The 21181-nt window shown below is 38.4% G+C and overlaps 1 pseudogene; it reads right to left on the bottom strand.

Moving 5' to 3' along the window:
- Positions 1–4820: 4820 nt before the first annotated feature.
- The window catches only part of LOC102256702, a 37032-nt pseudogene continuing 20671 nt past the window's right edge, over positions 4821–21181 (bottom strand).

Here is a 21181-nt window from a genome sequence, read left to right as displayed (position 1 = left end):
TAGCACAATCTACATTTTATCAGAATTCCAAGGTGATTAATTCTATATAATAAAACCCTAATATGCAAATTGACCGACCAGCAAAACGACCACAGAACGATCAGTCGCTATAATGTGCACTGACCACCAGGGGGCAAGGGGGCAGACTTTCAACACACGTTGAGCGTCTCCCCCCCCCCTCCCCCCAGGGAGGCGACCAGCGGCTGCAATCGGGGGGCGGGGCTGGCCAGCGGGTGGCACCAGGTTACCAGCCAAGGTGGGTACCAGCAGGGCCCCCCCATCACCCCGCCCACCAGTCGCCCCACAGATGGCCCTGATCTCCAGCCAGGCCTAAGGACCTTACCCTATATATTGGGAACAGTCTCTTAGATTTGAAAAATTAAAACCTGGCAAGGCTACTCTAACACTGAAAAAACAGGATGCTGCAGCGATGACTTGCATGGACTCTGGCTTGCACATTTGGTGGTCAGCCCTGATTCTGACACTTATAACTGTGTGACAAAGCCAATTACTTAACTTCTCTCTGCTTCAGTTTTCCACCCATAAGATGGAGAAAATGGTACTACTGCTTCAGAAGGATCATATTCTGTATTACTTTTTATAATCAGGGCAAAAAAAATGTAGCTGCCCATACAACAGCAAGACGCCTTTCACCTGTATGAAAAGTATGGCCACTGGTGCATGCAGCGTCCTGGATTGTGAGAGGGATGTCCGACTGCTGGTTTAGGCCCAACATTCCCTGAGGGGTCCTGGATTGGAAATTTACCAGTTTACATTTACTTCTTTCCAGATACTGGTATTGACTTTTATTTGTTTCAGTAATTGATGGTATCAAAAACGTTATTTTTCCCATTTATTTTTATGAGTATTAGAGTGAAGTTTGGGTATACTTCATGAATATAGATAACCAAATACATTTTTAACTAAAGGTTCTAGGGGCCCTATATTATTTATCTTTCAATTCTCAGTACCTAGTATACCATTTGTTTCATAGTCGTTGTTAAAATGAAAAAGAAATTTTGAATATAGGCATTGTAACTTCAAATCCTTCTTTCACTACATGGAACTAATATGTTATTAGTTTTGTAATCAATTGAAAAAATTTTTTCATAGTTGACATCATATTATCTTACAAGGATCCTCAATTATAATTTGACTTCTAAAGCTTCAAAGAATATTATGAAAAACTTTGTAGGAAATATTGTCCTTTAATATAATAGTTATTTATTGTGCATCTAATATATGTGGAGCCTTATGCTGGTTGAATAAGATACAATCCACAATGTCTGCACTCAAAGAGATCCTATTTAGTAGATAAGATGGACATCATAAGCATACTTTTAAGCATACTTTTTATAAGGACAGTAGATGTAAAACATGAATGGAGTAATTAACTTTGTGAAGATCAGAGAAGTGGAATTAAAGGATGTGACAAGTGGAAATAGAAGATATTACAGGCAAAGGAAAGGCATATTCAAATACACCAGTATTTGATGTACTAGTATTTGGAATTGGGGAGACTGCAAATAGTTTAGAATTGTTTAAAGTGGAAAGGTTAGGAGAGTAGACTAAAGAGAATGCTGAGTCCAGAGCAGAAAGGACCTTGTGTATCATATCAAGGAACTCTGACTTTATTTAGCTATCCAAGAGTTATTTACTTGGGCAGGAAACCTACTTCAAAAATATACAAATTTTTTTTGAAACAAATTGAAATTACAGTAGCTTGTGCATTTCTCCTGTGGAAATCACTTACATAGGCAAAGGGGATCCTATGAAATGTCTTGCTCAGCACAGAGAAGCATTCTGGAAACAGTAAGGAGGTGGATTGGATGACAGATATGAAAGCTATACTTTAGCTGTGTGAATGGGGAGGTGGGCTTGAGTGACTTAAGGGCTAGTCAGATCAACAGGACTTCTTTTATAAATCAGGGCTTTGATTTAACTTATTTACTTATATTTAAGAGAAAAGAGGAAGCTTTAAAAATAACTATACCTATCCCTTATGGTTCCATGACATAATCAGTAGAAATAAGATTTGGTCATATGTATTATTTAACTTTACACATGTAAAAGCTATTTATAGTCTTTTTAGTGAATGATACTTATAAACATCTATATACATAAAAGCCTAAGTGACCCTTAAAACCTGTCGACCGAACAAGGTCACTATATGCGTACTGACCACCAAGGGACAGATGCTCAGTGGAGGAGCTGCCCCCTGGTGGTCAGTGAACTCCTACAGCCAACCTCCCATGGCTGGCCAACCTCCCGTGGTCCCTCCCCCTAGCTGGCTTGTCCCCATCAGCCCCAATCACCAACCAGGCCAAGGGACCCCACCTGTGCATGAATTCGTGCACCCGGCCTCTAGTATTAAATAAAAGGGAAAGGGATACTGCCTCACAAACTGACATAATGAATTCATACCTTTAATTGAGACTTTGAGAAAAGATGCCTGCTTAACTCATTCACTTTAGATTCAATGTCATATTCATGTATAGTTTTACACTTTCTGAAATAGTCTGAAATAGTCTAATGTAAATTGGCTCCAATTTTATACAGATCATATTAAATTAGTTTGGGGGCTCTAAAAGACTTTTTAGAACTTGACTGAGACCTTTACCTACTTTTCTTCTGATTCTTATTTACCTACATTGTAATATTTACAGTTTTGATTTTATAACTTGGCTGGTTAGAGTAATACTTCTCAGTATCTTTTACATCATGGCATACCTAGAAAATGATATATGTATATAGACAGTACATAACAGCTGCTTGATTTAGGAGACCACAAGCCAGGTGCTCTAGCCTACATACCCTATCACACCACTCTGAAGCTGGAGAAAATTGCTATCTCCTCACACCCCCCACAGCTTATTCACACTGGTTGGAATTCTCTGAATTATGAAATGGAACTTAAAGAAGTTATGCTTATAGGATGGACACCTGCATTGTTCAGCAAGTATTTTGATAGTATTTGGCATAGCATATAGCAAAAATGCCAATTGGCTCAAGGAATTGATGCTAGAGGTCACATGGGGATCTTGCAACATGGTATGCATAACTCAGCACAACCTACAACCATTATAGAGAGCATGGCTGAAATCACATGTTTTATTGATGAAGATTCAGGAGTCTTTGATAGGATATTATAAATATCCAATCCTACCATTTCATAAATAAGAATACTTGAGATTAAAGAAATTGTGTGTGTGTCTTGTCTTACTCTAAGAAAGTAAATGATTTGAAGAGAGGTTAAATGATTGGACTGTAAACTTTATGAACTGCTTGGTAGAGTGCATAGCACATGGCAGAAGTTTTTAAAAATTTTGTTGAGTGAATGAATGAATTGGCCAGGGTCACACAGGTAATGGCAGAGTCAAAGGAGAATTACAGTCTCCCGCCTCCCAGCTCAATGATTTGATTCACTGTGTATAGACTGTATGTCACATTATTATCAATGTTCTGTGAATGAATAATTCCCCATGTGACACAAGGCACAAAAGGTCATGAACATGTGCTAGAATTGAATATTTTAAGGATATTTCTTTCCTTCTGTTTTGTAGCTGTTCCTATCCATCATATTCATAAGTCAAATGTGAAATATTTGTGCTGCTATAAAGCTATATTTATCTTAATGTATTTTTGTAAATATAGGCCATTTGAAAAATCAACAAAGTTTGCCCTATATGAGCTTTCACAACATTTTTTCTCTTTGGCAGTTATAGTATTTTGTAATTTTCTTCAGTAATAGAATATATTCAGGTTTGTGTTTATTTCCCATTAATGAAATGATGAAAGATACAAGTTTAAATAATTAATTACTGATGTATCTTATATGCAAGCATTAAAATCAGAAAGAGCACTGTCACTGAAAGGTTATGTCACTCAAGAGTTCATTAAATATTCATTAGCCTCACCTTAGTGAAAGGTGTCCTTGTTTACATATTTGCAGATTTGCATACACATGCCCTGAACAAGATTTCAAAAATGTTTGTGATCTTATGGCCACCTTAATTATGAATAGATATTTGTGAAATCTTTACCGAATCTTTATATCCTACATAATAAAAGGGTAATATGCAAATAGACAGAACAGTAGAACAACTGAACAACCAATCAAAGCATAATATGCTAATGATATGCTAAGGCTGTTCAATGGCTCACTATGACATGCACTGACCACCAGGGGGCAGATGCTCCAATCGGTAGGTTAGCTTGCTACTGGGGTCTGGCTGATCAGGATTGAGCCAGATGGGCCGGACATGCCCTGGAGCCCTCCCGCAGTCCCTTCCCAGCCCGATCGTGCAATGGTGGGGTCCCTCAGCCTGGCCTGCACCTTCTCTCAATCCAGGACCCCTTGGGGGATGTCAGAGAGCCGGTTTCAGCCTGATCCCACAGGCCACTCCCCTTGGGAGGGCGTCAGATGCAGGGCTCATGGCTGGCAAGCGCTGCTGTGGCAGCACGAGCCTCTCCTGATTGGGACTGATTGGGCGCGAGCCCGCAGCAGGCACAGTGGAGCTGGGATGGGTGGGAGCAGCAGGTAGGAGCAGCAGGCAGCATTGGACTGTGGGTTTTGGCCCGGTCCCTGCAGGCCACCCAGAGGGAACTCACCTGTACACGAATTCGTGCACCAGGCCTCTAGTAGTTCAATATACAAAGTGACAACAAGACAAGGCAAATGAAATTCAAGTTTGGGTACCTCCACCTTCCTCCCTTGAATACTGATCCAGTGGCTGCCAAAGCCAGAAAGGACTTGGGGTAGGGTGTCTGGTCATGGGGAAAGCTGGTGTGGTTGGCCTGGCAGACAGCTGGTGTGGTTGTCACTTCTCCACAACCTGAATGACATCCTACTCCTCTAACTAAATGGTTTTTACCCCTTTTGAGAATTGTGTTTCACAGAAAGACCCCAGACTAGAGCGTACTTAAATTCTTTGATGAAATCTTTGTGAATCTTCATGCAGAAATCCTTTACGGTGGCCCTAGGGCAGTGATGGCGAACCTATGACATGCGTGTCAGAGATGACACACGCACTCATTTTTTTGGTTGATTTTTCTTTGTTAAATGGCATTTAAATATATAAAATAAATATCAAAAATATAAGTCTTTGTTTTACTATGGTTGCAAATATCAAAAAATTTCTATATGTGACACAGCACCAGAGTTAAGTTAGGGTTTTTCAAAATGCTGACACGCCGAGCTCAAAAGGTTCGCCATCACTGACCTAGGGTAAGGCAGCACCGCTAGCAATATTTATGTAATCTGTTAACTGGCCTTTGGGTTTGGTATAAATCTTCATTAGTTTGACATAGTCCCATATATCTTCCAACAGGTTTTCAAAAGTCCAGTGGTGATGGGCAGAAATGAGTAAATAGTGAGCCACCTTATAGATGATAGCTGATTCTTCAGTGGAGATCTGATCAATCTTACTTAATATACACATCCTGGGGATATACACTGTTTTCTTCCATTGTTTCAATGAGGTCATCTGATGCGGCATCACTCTGCAGAGTTACTTCAGCATGATGAAGTTAGTATTCAATCAGGATGCTCTTCACAGTTTCAGCATCCAGCTCACTCTGAGGGCAAGCGGCCATGAGATTCATGCCTCCTTTATCCTTTCATTTACAGCCAGTTTTAGGTGGCTTGCTGTTCAAGTGAGTGTCAAGGCCTTCCAGCTCATTTTCAATGACCTTATGTCCTAAGATCTTCAGGACATTCAGAACAATCAAGATCACGTTATACGTTCAGGTCACTGCAATGACTTGATAACCTCTACTTTTCCCATCTCTGGCATCCTCACTGATATCTGGGAGATTCAGGAGCTGGATCTTGGTACCTGATGAACCAGACACAGTGGTCAGAGTAGTGAAGTAATAGATGGCTGCCATATCAGAATATACCCCCACCAGGTGACTGGCTAGTGTTGACTTCCCCACAGATGAAAATCTACAAACCCAATTTGAGCATCACCTGTGAGCCTTATGTGCCCCCTGGGTGGTGGGCTATGGTCTTATTCTTTTGAGTCCTAGCCTTCTCCCTGCCATGGCCCCAGGTGCTCCTGCTTTGCATAAAGGAGTTACTTCCTACTTCTCAAGAGAGAGTTCCATGGCACGTGGCTTTCCCCAGCCTAAGGGACAGCATGGGGTGGACTCTGCCCTCAGCCAATCTTCCTTTTCTTTTTTTTTTTTTAGGGTTTTCTGTCACATGATATAGATATCTATTGATTTCAGAGAGGAAGGGAGAGGGAGAGAGAGATAGAAACATCAATGATGAGAGAGCATCATCGATTGGCTGCCTCCTGCATGCCACCTTCTGGGGATCAAGCCCACAACCAGGGCATATGCCCTGACCAGGAATGGAACCTGGTGACTCTTGTTTCCTGGGTCAGCGCTCAACCACTGAGCCGCACCTGGCTGGGCTCGGTCACATCTTTATTGGGTGTGGGTTACGCCACTCAGTGCGGCCCCCTGTGCGGGCGCCTGTGTGCGCAGGGGTATATTGTCAAAAACCTACACTACACGCCGAGGAAAACAAAGCAGGAAGATGACTTCATTACAAGGGCTTCCACCTGCAAGACAGAACCCCCAAGGCCACGGGAGAAATGAGTTCTGAGTTGCTTTACAGTCTAAAGGGGTTCAATGGAGCAAGTGCGAAGGTTGTCTGGCTACTTTGATTGGTTGTGGAGGGTCGTCTTCTTACTTGGCTCAGGGTGGCTCGGTCAGGGGAGCAAAGGCTTGAGCTCAGAGATGCCATGAGCAGACTTGGCGCCCGGCGCGGCTGGTGTCCTCTGCTGAATTCTGAGAACTGTAAATTCCTGCAGTTTCTGTGAGGAAAGGCTAAGGTTTGTTTTCCTTTACTACACCTGCTTCAGCGAACTCCATTCGCCAACCTAAGTGATTCCATTTTTGTTTTGCTGTAAACTATCCTCTGCACGTACCTATACCCATGGCAGGAGGCCAGAGCTCTGGTGGGCTGGGAGGTCAAACTCTTGTGCAAGAGGGTCTTAGAAAGAGACAGGTTCCAGAGGATGGCGGTTTCGGGGCTGTGGCCTCCTTGCAGGGGGAGGCAGCTCTGTCTGAATGTCAGGGTGCAGCTGACAGTGCGGGAGACCCCAAGGGCTGGGCGTTCGGGGCAGCGTGGTGGACAGAGCAACCTCGGTTTCCCACCCACCCTCGGCCCTGGATTGTGGCCAGGTCCAGCCCCAGCCCCGAAGTGGGTCGGTCAGTCTCCATTGGCAGGGAGGGGTCCTAAAGACCGAGTGCTCCATGGGACCATTCCTTGGGCCCCTCTGCAGAGCCCATGACTCTTCATCTTTCATGATAATTTATATTGATCAAATATTTGGAGGAGGAATAATAAGTTAAATTAATGATTATCATAAAATTCAGTATGTCATGGTGTATGAACTGTAGCTCAAGAATCACATTGATCGCTATGGCCAGGGCTTCCAGAACTATGTTGAGTAAGAGTAGTGAAAGAGGGCATCCCTGTCTTGTTCTTGTTCTGGAGGGAAATGGCTTTAGTTTATGCCCATTGAGTGTGATGTTGGCGGTAGGTTTGTCGTATATGGCCTTTATATGCTGAGGTATGTTCCCTCTATTCCCACTTTGCTGAGAGTTTTTAACAAGAAAGGGTGTTGGATTTTGTCAAATGCTTTTGCTGCATCAATTTATATGATTATGTGATTTTTGTCTTGCAGTCTGTTTATGTGATGTATCACATTTATTGATTTGTGAATATGGTACCAGCCTTGCATCCCTGGAGTAAATCCTACTTGGTCATGGTGTATGATCTTTTTAATATACTGCTGGATCTGATTTGCTAAAATTTTGTTGAGGATTTTAGCCTCCATGTTCATCAGAGATATTGGCCTGTAGTTCTCTTTCTTGTGTGTTTATCTGGTTTTTGGATTAGGGTGATGCTGGCCTCATAGAAAGAGTTTGGAAGTGTTCCTTCCTCTTGAATTTTTAAAAAATAGTTTGAGGAGTAGAGGTGTTAGTTCTTCTTTAAATATTTATAATCAACAATATTGTAATAAGCGTGTATGGTGTCAGATGGGTACGAGATTTATCGGAGTGATCGCTTTGTAAGTTATATAACTGTCTAACCACTGGGTTGTACACCTAAAACTAATATAATATTGTATGACAACTGTAATTAAAAAATAAATTTTACTTGAAAATTAAAAAAAAAGAATCACATTGATGTGAATTCTACTGATGCCCCTTTCACCATTTCTCCACTAGGCTGTAGTGTTTACAAGCAGACACTAAAGTGGGGATTTAGCAATTGCCACATTGTCTATAATTTTTCAGGTATCATGGAAAAGGAAAGTTTACAGAATTTAGAGGGAAAAAATAACAATTTCACTTTTTAAAAAGTGTGTTTTTTCCCCCTGAAAATTGTGTTATTTGACTAGAGTAGAGAGGAGTCTGGATTTTGTGAAAGGGGTGGTTTATTCACATACAGAAAGGGGTGCCTTGATTAGTAGGAGTTAGTATGTGGTGACTTAGAATAAACTTAGTCAAAAAGCCCTTCATGTTTGTGAGGGCTTTCTGTCATTTCTTTATTGGAGCGTGGAGCGTTTATATGGTCCTCTTTATTCAGCATGTGGTAAAGCATGGCAGGTAAAGCAGAAACAGTGTATCATGCTTTTAGCCAATTTCTCAACAGTTTTTTTAGGACATACTTGAAGGCAAAATAGAGACATGCAGACAAGATGACTCTGAAGATGAGAGTAAATATATAGCTTTTATATCAATGGAACAAAATATCCCTACATAGAAGTTATACAAATAATTGGCACATTTCTGTTTGAAATTCATTAAAGATTTAAGACATAGAGGCATACTTATAAAACTGATCAGCATTCATCTAGCAGTACAAAATTAACAGCTAATATAAAATGGAGAAAAATCAGTATTCCAAAATAACTCTAGAGTTGGAAATAATGTGTTGCATTTCATAAGCAGTATTTACATGAAAGGTACAGAATAGGCAAATTCATAGAGACAGAAAGTAGATTAGTGATTAGCTAGGCCTAAGGAAAATGGGGAATTGGGAGTGCTGAAATGGTTTCTTTTTTGGAATGCTGAAGATGTTTTGGAATTAGATAATGGTAATGGTTGCATAAGTTTTGGAATATACTAAAAACCATTAAATTGTACATTAAATTGAAAAGGGTGAATTTTATAGTAGTGAATTATATCTTGATAAAAGTTTAAAAAGGTATTTATGGTTAGTAAACTGGGAATAGAAGAAAACTTATGAAGAACAGAAGGAAACTGACAGAGTAAATATTTTTTTATCTTGGACATATAGCCAGGTGAAACTGTAGTTGCATTCTCATAAACTTGTGCATTAAAAAAAAGAATACAAATAGAAGTGTATTATCTGTTTTTATTAAGCATTATTTAACTATTCTAATATGATATATATCATATTTAAATACTGGAAAAGAGAAGGCAATATTATATTCAATGCAGGTGATTTGATTACTTATGTAGAACACAAAAGATTTAAAATGAAAAGAACTATATTTAAAAGAATTCATAAAGGTGGTTAGATAAAATGAATTGTTTTAAAAAGTCAGTAGCTTTCCCATGTTATCAACAAACAAATATAACAAAATGAAATAGAAAGAGAGCTCATTTACAATAACAGCCTAAGTAATAAAATACTCAGGAATTAAATTCATGAATGATGTGCAAAAATGAAACCCTTATATAGGTCTCAGGGATGGGCAATTCTAGCAGACTGAATGAAAACAATTTTGTATATGTGCATATCTGCAGTTTTCTAGGTAAAGAATCTAAAATTTCCGTAAGATTCTCAAATGGCTTTAAGAAATAAGGAAGTTTTTTTTTATCATTGTCTATAAAACAGCAGTATCTGTGTAATACCTTAATCAATAAAGAAATTAAAGATTAAAAAAAAGAATACATTAAGAGGTGGAAGAATAGCTTGATAGATAAGTTGAAATAGACAAGTGGAAGCATATAGAAAACAAAAATTAAAAACTAGTATATTTATGTATTTGGTGTATGATAAAGGTGACATCTTCAATAATAGAAGACAATGGATTATTAAAGAAATATTTTTCAAGAAAATAGTTATTCAGAAAAATAATTTTTTACTTCTTCCCATATATCAAAATTCATATTTATTGAAGACTTTATATAAAAATTATTTCTAAAATATGTAATAGAAAAAATATAGGTGAATTTTTATGTAATGTATGAGTCTTAAAAAAGACCTCAAACTATTATTATTATTATTTTAAAATCATTTTTTTAATTGATTTCAGAGAGGAAGAGAGAGGGAGAGAGAGAAAGAAACCTCAAGGATGAAAGAGAATCATTGACTGGCTGCCTCCTGTCCGCCCCCACTGGGGATCAAGCCCACAACCTGGTCATGTGCCCGGACCAGGAATTGAACCCCGACCTCCTGATTCATAGGTCAATGCTCAACCACTGAGCTACACCAGCCGAGCAGCAAACAAACCATTATTCACAATGAATATAAGAACTTCACATAGAGTATAAAAGGCAAATAACAAATCAGGAAAAACATTGCAATATAGTTGACAAGTTTTAATGTCAATAATACATAATTCTCTAAAAGACCTAAAATAGAAACATCAAAAGAAAAAAAGTGATCATAGGCCAAGAATAAAAAAGCAATTTCTCAGAAGAAATACTAATAACCAGTAGACATAAAGTGTTTAAGTGAACTAGTAATCAAAGATATTTAATACTAAACACCGAGTGTTTAAACCGGAGACAGGAAATGGATCTTTTCATTTATATACTGATGGTTGGGCTCTAAATTCCCATCATGTGTTTTTTTTTTTTTTTTGGAATGGCAGTTTGCCAATATCTATCTAAAGCCTTAAAAATGTGCATAAAATATGACCCATTAATCACTGTTTTCAGAATGTATCCTAGAGAAAGAATTGCTCAAATACTCACAAATGTATATTTATTTGAGAATTGTTTTTGCAGCACTTTTTCTAATGGTGGCAATTTAAAAAGTATTAAGTAGGTTAAAGCAGTTGTGGCTGTGGTGGCAGTCCTTTCCAAAAGCAGACATCACAGTATTTCCAGGCCCACATGCTCTTTCTTAACCTTATGACTCCCCCATTTGCAATTTGAGTCTGTGTTCCTGCCCCTCCCCACTCCTCCACCCCCCGCTACCCCCCACCCTGAACCTAGGCAGGACTCTCTCACTGAGTAGAATATGATCAAAGTGAAGTTGGGTGACTTTTAAAGGCAGTGTGAGTATCCACCTGGCTCTCTCTCTTTTGGGATTTTTCTCCCTTGAAACCCATGTTGTTGTTTGGAGCCCAGAGCACATGGCAAGGTCACCTGTCGGTGTCCCAGAAGAAAGCCCCAGCTGAGGTCGCTGCTGACAACCAGCATGTGCCAGTCAGGAAAGTGAATGAGATTTCAGATGATTCCAACCTTCCAGCCTTTCAGCCACTACAGCTGATGCTAAGTAGAGCAGAGACCAGTTGTTGAGCGAAACTGCAGATTCATTAGCAAAACAAACATTGTTTTCAGTCAGGTATGTTTTGAAGTGGGTTGTTATATAGACTTAGGACCTGGAACAATGTTTCATCTAAAACTGGAATATTATGAAGCCATTACAAATGCAAATATAGATGAATAAATAGATATCATAAGACTTTACAGACATTTACAAAGTGCAACTTAGAAAAAGGGGGGATCATAAGGGTATATATAATTGCATTTTGTGTGTGTGTGCACAAAAATGAATATAAATATCCCTCAGTCAGCATAGGAAGAAAAAGAGGTTGATAAAGTATTTACCAACATTTCTAATTGTTCTTCAAGTAGATGTTGATTATTTGTCCCATAAGGATGAAACACATTTAGACTTAGTTTAACCAACAAGTGAAGAACAAAATATAGAGAAACCTGGCTCAATAGCTGTTCATAAGAGAAAGACAGGTTTTTTAGTTGATTACAAGTTCAAAATCAGCCAACAGTGTGCTTCAACTGCCAAAATGTTAATGCAAATGTAGGTGGCAATTTCACCATTTTAGAGTCCGGAGGACTAGAGGCAATAGGGCTGTCATATGACACACCAAAGAGATCACACTCTGTGATATCATGGATTAAGAAGCTCAGCAACTAGATTTCTTCCAGAAGAAACTGACCCAGATAGTGGTGGGGACTAAAGCAGGATTCTATGGGGACAGTAGAAACAACAGGGGATCCAGTTGTGTTAGAAAAGAAAAAGCATGCCAGGTATGTGTAGAGAAGTAGCATTAGACTACATCTGGATCATTTTAGAGAGCAAGAATTAAACAACAAAACTTCAAAGAGACAGATTTGGACCAAATGAAGACAATACTTCCAATTAAACTGAATTATTAAAAAATTGAAGGGTCAGCTGACAGATGTAGTGCTAGTCCTCGGCTCTGGTGTTGAGGCTCCCAGGTGTCAGTATGTTTAGAGAGAAACTCTGAACTTCCTAGGAGGTCTAACTGGGTATCAGTTAAGTCCCAACCCTGCCAAAATCTACAGGCGTCTCTGTCATAATTTCAGAGTCCCAGCAATACATTGTCCGGGCAGGGCAGTGTATTCGCATTTACAAATCACACTTTAGCATACTCTTTTTTTGTTGTTGTTGTTCTTTTTTTTATTTTATTTTTTTAAAATCTTTTTTAAATTTCATTTTATTTATTTATTTATTTATTTATTTTTCTAGCATACTCTTTTTTAACATCCTGATTTTCTGAATTTCCAATCTTTGGTAATTAGCACAGCTGACCTAAGTTTGTCAGTGATTGTCTCCAAATTAAGGACTCATATTTCTGAAGATGATGTGTCTTAATTAAACTTCCTTAATAAACTCTCTGGCTTTGATTGTCAGTGCTTGTCTCCCTCCACACAGCACAAAATATACTTTGGCCATTTCTTAGGTGATTTTATTAATGTAGACAGCTCATCTTAGTCATTTAGCTCCATTAAGCAAAGTTTTATGCTTTTTTATCGAGAGGAGTTGAGTGTAGATCTGTCTCCTATTTGCTTTTGTAAAGTGAGTTTCCTGCCCTGACTGGTTTGGCTCAGTGGATAGAGCGTCGGCTTACGGACTCAAGGGTCCCAGGTTCGATTCTGGTCAAGGGCATGTACCTTGGTTGCGGGCACATCCCCAGTAGGGAGTGTGCAGGAGGCAGCTGATCGATGTTTCTCTCTCATCGATGTTTCTAACTCTCTATCCTTCTCCCTTCCTCTCTGTAAAAAATCAATAAAATAGATTTAAAAAATAAAGTGAGTTTCCTGACATATTGGAAAACTCTGGTTAGCTGTAGATAGAAGATTTTATAAAGTTATTTAATGAAAAAAGCTACAGCTCCCCTTTTTTCCCCACCAGCAATTATGAGGAACTAATTTAAATGGAGCCTTTGAAATAAAACTCACATCCTCTACAGTTTTGTTATGATCCTTGCAATTTTCCTGTCATAAAAATCATTACTCTGCCCTCTCACCCTCAGCTTTTGCAAGAACTGATAGATATGATAAAACTTCACCCTACCTTTGCTAAAATGTAGGCAGGGGTCTCTTACAATCTTGATATTTGGGCTAAATGGTCTTTCGGTTTTGAAAACAGAAGGTGAGGGGGTTATAAAATTAAGAGCATAGTCCCAGGGATTATATGGTTCAATGCTCTTGACTTTCATCTAGACACATTCAAATAATTGGACCCAGCATGTGTCACTGAATCATAGGGAAATTTTATGTATCTAAAAACCATTAAATTTGGGTTATTAAACTGTACCTAAAGCAACTTTAAGCAGTTCTTAACCTACCTCAATCAAAATCTTATATAATAGCAGAGAAACTCTGTGGATAATATTCAGGAGAAAATAGAGATATGAAATAGATATTTAAATATTCCATTTACTGGAAACAATGTCTCTTTAGAATATTTTTAATAAAAGAACTTAAGCATTTTTTGTGGAAATTTTAAAGACACATTCCCACTTAGAAGATAAATAGAAACAGAAGCAAAAAAGCAGAGCTATGTGAATGCATGGTATTTTAAAGTCTTTACTAGTCATTTGGAAAACTTTCAAATTATGTTCAAGTGATCTTCACTGACTATTCACCACTAATTGAGACATAAATCACTTTCAAACAAAATTATTCCTAGGACTATGCCATATATGGCTAACTTTTGCTTCACTAGTTGTGAAAATTCCTGAACTACTTGGCAAATTGGTGAAATGTCTTCTTGCAGGAAATCCATATAATGGTATATCGGAAAGGAGGACTTGCATTGATTCCCCCTTGTCCCCTTCTTGCAGGAAATCCATATAATGGTATATCGGAAAGGACTTGCATTGATTCCCCCTTGTCCCCCTGAATGGGAGCCATTCAGTTGGATCAATTAATTCCCACCAGTGACCTCGTTTCATTTGGTGGGCAGCCCCTGAATTCTATTATCTTTTATTGATCAAGCACCAAAGAAAGTTTGATCTCATTGACAGATATGAATAGGATATATACAAGATCAGACAATAAAAAACCTGCCTCTAAAAAACACCCACATTTTAGCTTAGTAATAGTCTCTAAGTGTAAAGGACTGAAAGATGAACATATAATCAAACATGATGATCCCCTCATTTCCCCCTGGGAGTAAATATATACCTGAATTATAGATTGATCATTGGATTTGAGAGGATCTCAAGTTTGGAAGTAAAACTTGTAGTCATTATGAAGTACACATTGAGAAATCGTGATCATGTTTTCAGATCTTGTTACTCTCTCTGCCTTTGCTACATACTTAGTAATTTCACTCTATGGCAGGTTGTAGTAATGGTGGAATTTATGGGTTTGGGTATGATGATCTGGGTCCTAACCCAGCGCTATCACTTATCAACATTGTGACTTAGACACGTTACTTAGTATTCTTAGGTTCTGGATTCCTTATCTTTAAAACAGGGATGGTACTCCTACCTCATGATTGTGTGAAGATTCACTAGTCTAATGCAAGTAACACGCACATAGAAAGGCCTCATAGAGGCTCTGGTGTAGGACTCAATGATTATAGCCAGTCTTGCTATTATCACTTTGACAGTATTTGTTGTACACAAAAGGAAGAAGTAACAATCCTTGCTCTTCGCACTGATTTTGCTCTCCATTAGTTTGTGTGATAGAGCAGGAATTTTCTGTGTACTCTGTGGTTGATATTGTTTACTTTCATATACTTCAGCATTCTTTTTGGGAGAATAATGTGCAGTCTTGAAGACTGACTACATAAAAGTGGCATCTGCCCTAAGAAATTGTTCTAATTTACAGGAGCCAGGCGCCTGAAATTTGATAAGTGTGCCACCACAAGAAGGATTTTTTAAATTTAGTGACACAAAGTTTTCTTTTTCTAGTAAAAGTATCTCAAGGAAATCAAAAGATTGATTTGTCTCTCCTTGGAAAATAATGTATACATTATGATTTCCTTAGTTCTAAGACAACATAAATGTCATTTGGAACAAGAATAAGTGAAGAATCCGGGTTCAACTATAAACTTGTCAATAACATCAGTGGGTCCCAAACCTGGCAGCTCATCAAGAAGATCTTGGAAACTAAAATAAAGGCTTCTGAAAAATCTTTGTCCATTGAGAGCTGACTAGGTGCATTAGAGGTGGGGTCTGGTTACTAAGTGGACTAGTGGAGATCTTGCATTCCAGGGAGGAGGGGATGGGAGTACCAGAAGAGGACTAAAGCTAAGAACATGTCAAGTTATGGGATCCATGGGGCTGGCACATTCTTCCTGTTTCTCCGCTGCTCAGAATTTTATCCTGATTCTTTTTTAATTTCCTTAGAAAATTTGGCAAAACTACAGACAAATTACTAATGGTCCAATTGTGGTTATTAATTTTGTAACTGCCATCAACATGTCCCCTGAAGGGTAAGAATCCCAGGGCTATGAGAGTATTTTGCCCCAGAGGCAGCTTGAGCAACCAAGAAGCACAGGACCAGGAATTGCAAATATCTTCTATGTTTGACCAATATATTCAGTGTATATTCCTGATTTAAGCATTTACTTTAAAGATGCCTACTTCATTCTGAGAATATGAATGGTTTGAAGGATTATTCTAATCCAGAGGGTCCATCTTAGACAACCTCCAAGACTGTCAGCTCTTTAGTATTTTGCAGTCCTGATATGGCTTTTAAAGGAGATATTATCAAAATTCTAAGCCCTGTGTATTGTTACAGAGAACCGGAATAAATCAAGCAATGCTCGGAGAGTTTGGAGTCACACTTTATTATTATTACGTGTGGGCCCAGAGGAAAATGCCTTTCAAATTCTGGGCCAAGCTACAAGCAGAACTTCCCTTTTTATTAAAGAGCCAGCCCTACGTGTGCTTAGTGGTTATCTCGCTGGTGGCCTTGAAAACAGCACAGTTCTATCCAATTAAAAATACACCTGGCATGGCATTGAGAGTATGGGCATAGCTAGTCTCTGGCCTACAAGGTCAGACAGCTAAGTTTATCTTCTTCATTATTCAAGCAGGCTAAGGCAGGCTAGAAAGCAAAGTTATTATTTTTTTTAGAATAAGAGGCCATCTAAAGAATAGCAGAGAATTCCAAATAGTAGTTTTACAAAATAGGGGTTAGCCTTCTCAGTGTGAAGTCAGAGGGCAGTAGCATAGGCTTGGGTTTGTGGTACTTGGAAAGAAGCTGTGCTTTCTTTAGTTTTCCTCATTTCAGTAAATGCAGGGTGATGAGACCTTCCGGTGTGCCTGGTGTTGCAGAGTACAAAATGGCTGTAATACTCGGCAGTAACTATCACCAAAAGGTGGAGCCTGATTCCTCACCCCTTAAATCTAGAGCGGGCCTGGTGATCTCTTGAAACATTGAATGTAGTAGAAATGATGAGTTACACGTAAGGAATATGAGTTATGAGCCTAGGTCTCAAAACGTCTTATAGCTTCACCTTTTGTTGCTTGTAGAACTCCGTTGCCACCATGTGGGTGAGCCATCCTGGCTGATGCCTCACCTATAAAATTAACCCAACTTCACAGAGTTAATTTAGGATTATTTAGCTAATCTGCACGAATTCCCTGAAGGGCATCTAGCACATGGGAAGCAGTCTGTGGCACATTTGCTCCCATACCCCTCGCTTGATAATAGCCAGACATATGAATCTAGACTTGACTCAGAGGCCATCTAGATAATTCAGCCATCAACTGGCCTTCTTCACTCTGCCCGGGAGCCCAGAGGAAATAAGCGAGGCAGGTTCCTAAGACTCATAGAATCATGAGCTAAATAAATGTTGCTTAAATCCAATGGGTAGTATGCTATGTAGCAAAAGCCAACCTACACACCTGGAACAGTCCTAGTCTAGACCCGTCATCATAGTGTAATTATTAGTAATGCCTCCTTTCACTCTCAAAACTATGCCTGTCTAAGTGTAAGTTCTACTATCAATTTAAGTAACTCATGCCAGCATCTAAGTTTTTGCCAAGCAAATTCTCCATTTAAAATTGTCAATTAGATAGTTATTTTCTAATAAACCCCTTAAATGAATTCCTAAGTCATTTAGAATAAAATTCAAACTCCTTTTATGATTTTATAACTTCTGGCCCAGTTCCCACCTCTATAGATTTCACTCATGCCTTCTCCCTCTTGTTCCACAGTCCAGGACACTGGCCTCCTTTTTGTTCTGCAAACATGGGAAGGCGTTTGTTTTTTAAACCTCCAGGATTTATTTTCCCTTCTGCGTGTAAAGTCCTTCCTCCTGATCTTCACACCCTTTAAGGCTCAGCGCAGTGCCACAACCCCTGAGAAGCCTTCCTTGACTCCACTACTCAAAGGAGCGTCACCTCAGCCTTACCACACGCTTTTCATTTCCATTATATCATTTATCACAAAATGTAATTAAAAATACCTGGGTTCACTTGCTACCCACCAGCAGTTTCTCCCACTGAAAAGTAATCCCTTTGGGAGAACGGCATCCTAAGGTCTTAGGAGAGCACCTGCAGAGAGGAGCTAAGTCAATATTTGGTGAATCAGTGCTGTGTGCTCAACACTGGACTTAGAATTGAGAGGCCTGGATTTGACTTTTTTTTCTCTTCTGTTTCTATGGTGTTTTATTTTGCATAAGTTATTTATCCTTGTGGCACTTTTTTTGTTTTCTTGAACATTTAGAAAATGGGATATTAAATGTGATAATGAACATAAGAGTGCAAGGTTGTTTGGAATGTGTTATTAAATATCAGCTATGATTATTTGCCTTTATCTCACCAAATGATGTGATCCTCTTACATCAAATATATATTTAAAATACTTTTAGAAAGATTAAGTGCTTTTATTAAGGTCCAAGGTCCTTGCTTGCCTGCAATTATCTCAGAGTGGAAAACGCACTGCCAACCCCATTCCATCCTGTCTTGTATCCTGTGGGTTATTATTTTTTTGTTGAGTGTGATTGAGCTGAAGGCAAAATAATAGTAGTGGCTCATCCTACTATAAGTCTTGTCTTCTGTAATTTATTTCATGTCTTTCATATTATAGCTTTTTTTTAAAGCTCATTTTGAAACAGACATATCGATTAGTTCTTCTTATAGGTGCTTTTCATGACAACTGAAACAATATCTTAGAGTGATAGCTCATCATACCACCTCAATATAGCTTTGAAAATGATGAGATTTGCTCCTAATTTGATGTCGAATTATTACAAAACTGGAATTATGGGGATCAAAAAGCCAGTGCTGTTTTCAAAGAAATACTTCTGAATATCAGCACATATAGATAGAATACAATGCAATTATTCTATTAATAAATAAAATGACTAATGTATAGTTATGTAATACAGTGGAAACATATTTCACAAGGGCCTTTTAAAATGAATTGCTATGGCCCTAGCCAGTTTGGCTCAGTGGATAGAGCGTTGGCCTGGGGACTGAAGGGTTCCGGGTTCAATTCTGGTCAAGGGCACATGCCTGGGTTGTGGGCTTGATCCCCAGTGGGGGGCATGCAGGAGGCAGCCAATCAATGATTCTCTCTCATCATTGATGTTTCTATCTCTCCCTCCCTTTCCCTTACTCTCTGAAAGCAGTAAAAATATATTTAAAACTAAATAATTAAAATGAATTGATAAATAAAACAATTCAAATAAAAGGAAACAAGCTATATGTAAAATATGTTTATCCTCAAAGGCACATTGGTAGTACCTGCAAAATCCATATTTTTTTACATTTATAAATTACCCTAAGTGCTCTCTGTTAAACACTTGCCCAGGACTGACGATGGCAAGACCGTGACATTGACAGTTTGGGCCTTGGCTCTTCTCCCTTCATTTGGCACCCCTCGCCAAGTGGAGCATAAATAACTCACACTCAGGATAGGTAGTAGTTTTCCTCATTTTTCTTTTTCTCAAACTGACAGTGTATCATATATACATAGTAAACCTTTCAAACAGTACAAAGGTGTTCATAGTAAAATCTCAATCCTCCTCTCACTGTAGATCCTTATTCCTCTAGTCCCTCCAGAAGCAACCACTACTGAGTTTCTCTTATATGTCTGTTCTACGCACACGTATACATATTTTATATACATGTAGGTGGTGTTTATTTTAAGTATGGAAGAGACTCTCTTCTCCCCCAGTGGTTCTCTCTTTTGGACAACTTTTGTTTTGTTTTGTTTTGTTAATCCTCACTTGAGGATATTTTTTACATTGATTTTTTTAGACAGAGTAGAAGGGAGAGGGAGAGACAGAAACATCGAAGTGAGAGAGACACATCGATTGGTTGCCCCCTGCACACACCTCAACCAGGGCCAGGGATCAAGCCTGCAACCAAGGTACGTGCCCTTGACCTGAATCAAACCAGGGACCCTTCAGTCTGCAGGCTGACACTCTATCTACTGAGCCAAACCGGCTACAGCTGGACAACTTTCTTAACCTCTGTTTCTCTCAGATGCCTCATCTACATAATTAACCCAACTTCATAGAGATCATTTGGGATTAATTGGTTATTATGCATGAATCCCCTGGGAAAGCATCTAGCACAAGGGAAGCACTCTGTGTTAGCTATTGTTGTATTCATGGTTTGCCCAACATCTTGCATCACTTGATTGACATAATTGTATTTTAATAGGTGTATTTAAATTTTGAATCCAAATGATTTCAACTGGAGAAAAAAGTCCTATGGTGCAGACTTTAAAAAGCTGTACATAGACAAATTCTTAGCACTTTCTAAGGAATATTGAATAATATTTTAAGCATGACCTTAGAATATAAACTTTATTTGCTACAGAGGAAATTTGATCTTTTCTTAGATACCTTTACTCTAATGTAAAATGCCAGGAGAAAATAAAGCAATACAAGTGGGACTTTTATCTATTTCTTTGTTTTTACTCATCTGCTCATTTATTTGTTTAAAATATATTTACTGTGCCTTTATATTGACACAAAGCTAGGTGAATAAGAGGCAATAAAATAATCACAGTCTCTGTTATCATGGAGTTTACAGGATGGTGGGGAAGAAATTAATTACTGAAATAATTACATACAGGATATTATTACAAAAGTAGAAATGCAAGGCATGTTTGTTTGTGTGTATAACCTAGTCTGGTGTAAGGTGTGAGGGAGGCCCTTTCAGTTGAAGTTTGAAGGAAAAAGATTTTGATTGCAGAATTTTATTTCCAGCCAAGTTGTCATTCAATTCTGAAGGCAACTGAGAGTTATTTTCTGTTATTGAAAGGCTTATAAAATATACCATTCATATATTTTTTAAAGCACATTGTTGGATGATATATTCTAATAGAATCTTTTTCTCATTCTCCTTTTCTTGACAAAACCCTTATTCTTCCTGTCTGTACAGAAATCTGCAGACTCAATTTGAATGCTTATCCACATTATTGTGTACTTTATTTCATTTCTTACTTCATAGGGTTTGTGTTTGTTTTTGCTATTGTGCTTTTAGTGTAACTATGCTTTTAATTTTAGTGTTTATTATTAATAATAATGTAAAATTTATATGTAATACTAGTGTACATTAAAATTTTAGGCTTATGGTCTATCTGTGAAAATAAACAATGATTCCAGTTCTCATGCCATAATATATTTGATTTTTCTCATATTGATGCATATTTTGATATTACAAAGGTGAGATTTCACTATTAGACAATATACTACAGTGAGTGTGTATAT

Source organism: Myotis brandtii, unplaced genomic scaffold (genome assembly GCF_000412655.1).
Source record: "Myotis brandtii unplaced genomic scaffold, ASM41265v1 scaffold3, whole genome shotgun sequence".
NCBI lineage: Eukaryota > Metazoa > Chordata > Mammalia > Chiroptera > Vespertilionidae > Myotis > Myotis brandtii.
The sequence above is the reverse complement of the archived record's forward strand: the minus strand, read 5'-3'. Positions and strand labels throughout refer to the sequence as shown.